Source organism: Oncorhynchus kisutch, linkage group LG14 (assembly GCF_002021735.2).
Source record: "Oncorhynchus kisutch isolate 150728-3 linkage group LG14, Okis_V2, whole genome shotgun sequence".
In the NCBI taxonomy this organism is placed as follows: domain Eukaryota; kingdom Metazoa; phylum Chordata; class Actinopteri; order Salmoniformes; family Salmonidae; genus Oncorhynchus; species Oncorhynchus kisutch.
Genome location: NC_034187.2, coordinates 15823809 through 15827294, shown reverse-complemented (window position 1 = coordinate 15827294; position 3486 = coordinate 15823809). Strand labels below are relative to the sequence as shown.

General features: G+C 41.2%; 1 pseudogene; it reads left to right on the top strand.

Moving 5' to 3' along the window:
• Nucleotides 1–1718: 1718 nt before the first annotated feature.
• On the top strand, nt 1719–2781 carry LOC116353345 (B-cell lymphoma/leukemia 11A pseudogene; annotated as a pseudogene).
• The last annotated feature ends 705 nt before the right edge of the window (nt 2782–3486 follow it).

Here is a 3486-nt window from a genome sequence, read left to right as displayed (position 1 = left end):
TTGCCTCGTCAATCAGCTCCCAGTAAGACTTGCAGAAGATTACCACTACAGCCCCATGTAGGTAGAAGGTAGAAGCTCAGCTCAAACACATTATTTGACTTAGTGCTTTGCTCTTGTGTGTCTCCAAGTCTCACATGCACTGGAGCAGTCCCACACAGGCAGGCAGGCAGGCAGGCAGTGGGGGTGCAGAACAGAGGATGGGGGCGAGCATCTGCATTGTACGCCTACAATATAGATGCTGCTGACACAGTGTGATGAGGATCTGTTTCTCATTCTGTGTTCCAGTGTGTGTTTCTCATTTTCATCTTGAGTTTATACCACTTGGAAGTTTATTTCTGTAATTTATGGGTGTCATCTTGTTGATAAGGCCCTGATCATGGATTTGAACTCCAGTGTGCAGAATTAGGGCAAAAGAGGATCCATATGAAATGCTTCCCTGGTACCATACTGGTAATAACGATAATGGAATCCGGAGATAAATAGATTTGAATTAAGAACGCAGGAATGAGGAATTAACTTTCACATTATAAATAGTTCACACTCCATTTCAAAATGTAGAAAAACATAGCCTGTATTTAATTATTCTGGTAAATCATTGGATAATTTGTGAGCCCGAATTATGTGCAAACTATGTAAATAACGAATAAGAAAGACTATAGGATAGCCAGGTGGTCTAGGCATAACTCTGTAATAAAGTGCACAGATAGCCTAAGCACATTCATTATGTATTTGATCGACCTCTGATGAATCGTGTTTGAAGCTCGGGAATTTGCTTTGCGTCTTTTACTAGGTCTTGATACATTTATGAGAGAATATGTAACTCTGAAGAAATCCACATATATATAAATGAATCTCTGCGGGGAGAACCTGTTCAGAGATAAATAAGATGCACTACAGTAGCCTAGGCTACACTTGTTTTTGACTAATCAACATCAAAATTGCTTCCCGAGTATTTATTTTGAGAATTTGCAGTGAGTAAAGGTGTTCTGGTATTTTATGATAGATTCATTTGTTCAGAGATTTTATGTACAAATGTGTTCCATTCCAACGCAAATGGCCAAGCAGAGGGAAGGCTACTACAGAATACTGGTCAAATGTTGTCTGTATGGATAATGTAAAAAGACACCCTAATACATTATATTTCCAAGAACTTTATATCAATGTATATTCCCTACCTGCTTATTAGCTCCTATTGTAATCGAATAGGACGTCAAAAGCGCGTACAGAAATGCCCTCAAAAAAGCAAATCGTTGACTAAACCTTAGCAAGTCATCCACTTATAAAACCATTCACCTTAGGCCTATATCTAAACAAAAATACACTTGAATAATATTTCGAATAAATTGTATTTGACTGATGACAATTAATGCATTTGACAGAAATGGTATTGTAAACTGTCCAGCAGGTCTATGCAAAAAATCAACAAACAATCTTATTCTATTATTAGGGTATATTGGTCAATGGAAAATGTTATTTGAACATAAAGAATAGCGTGACTTTTTCTGAACACTGCGACTTTCAGTTCCCCGTGCTTGTCTGTGTGAGGCAGTAAGAGGAGAGGCTCCGTCCACTGCTCCTCTATCTGAGAGAGACCGCGACAGTGCGCTGTCCACCGCTTGCTGCTGGTGATCCGATAGTTGTGAAAAGCCACCACTAGTCGCCCTCAGTGCTCTTGCAGTCTGCCATTTTTCTTTCTCACTGTAGACTTAACGTCACGTCCGCACTTGAACTTGAATTGTATCCCATTGTACGGAGGCAGCCCTAGCCACAGAGAGACCGAGAGCTCGGGGGAAGCAGGACTCACTACTCAATCGTCACACTCACACAGAGAAAGGGGAGAAAAAAGAGTGCAGGTCTTGATTTATTTAGAAAAGAGGTGGAAGTTCTGTGTGCCCGGTCTACACCGAGCCGTACAAGGGGGCAGAGCACTTGGAGTTGAGGAGACTGAAAAGTACCTGCCATTGCATGCTGATGCTCAAGGCTGCACCAACAGAAGTGCCCATCACTCGGTGATACCCAAGTGCCCGAGAAGAAAAATTGGATTCATAATTTTGTAAAATTGTATTATCAATTATTGTAATTGTGAATGTTTGCGATTTGTTATTTTATTTTTGTGTTTGTTTCTAAAAGAAGAAATGAAATAAGTTCAGAGGCCGGGCAATTGACTGGACTCACAGTGATACCCAGCGCATTCCGAGCTGTCAGCGCGCGCACTGACCATCGCGTTCTGATTCTTCTTCTCTCACAAGGTGGAGGGACACTCGCCAGGGTTTGATCCCAACTGTCACTCACTACACCCGTCAAACATCCAAGGATATTTCCCCACTTCTGACATCTTTCTTTTTTCTACTCGGACAGATCACTTCTCTCGCACACTTTTTTGCCAAATGGTGTGAGTAACCTACAGAGAGAAGCGGTGAAAGAGAACTGAAGGTATAGCACAGGCTATCCACGGTCTCGTTACATACAAACACAGAGGCAGAGTGGACCGAAGAGGCGAAGCGCAAAAGACACTTTCGCCTCTCGGAGTGAGGGGACCACTAGCCAATAGCTCAAAGCACGATAAACCACCCACCCCGGCCGGCAGTCCGAGCGCAGGAGCCTCGTACTTTTGGAGGTCCCGGGAAAAGTTGAGTGCCGAGCAAGTGGAGGCAATAGGAGGGAAGCGAGCCCATCCTTCAGAGTGCTGGTCCCCGGGCAATGCAAGTGTAAATGCCAGGGCAATGTCCCGTCGCAAGCAGGGGAACCCACAGCACGTGTCACAGAGAGAATTAATAGCACGTAAGTACCTGCTTTTCATTTTCACTCAATCACACACAACTCATGAATGGACTATGAAAAAAAAAACATAAATGTGAAATTGTTTGACTTCTGTATTTACTGCCACATTTGGCTAATTTGATCAGAAAGGGTATAGTGAATAGTGAACTCTTAAGCGTGTGACATCAGGGTTGGAAAAAAATACTTTTGAACTATGGAATCTGACAAAGTTTATTAACTATGGCATTTGACAGTATAATTAATTGGAGAAATTAAATAGGATATTCAATATTTAACAATGACATTTCCATAAATCATTTTTACTTAGAGTAAAGATGTCATGTTGTCTATACTCTGTACTTTTTACGTATCTTTTACGCATAACATTTACGTTAAATATACTTTATGCATGGGACACTAGTTGAGACTACTTTTGTGAAAGCTGTATAATTAAAAAAGAGCTTTACCTTATTAAATGTCTATTAAATACAGCATCTTAATAACATTTATAATGACATTTCACCATCAAACCCTCTTCTCTTCCAAACAGACCATTGAACTGTGAAGTGTAAGCTATTGTTGGTGCTTTTAGGCCGTCAGGTATCTGGCTGCACTAAGTCATCTGGGGCCAAGTAGAAAACCAAGAATAATACCTGGCTTCAGTGAATGGATGGACCTCCGATTCATACATTATTCTGTTTCAACACGCTTTCAAGTTCCTGTATA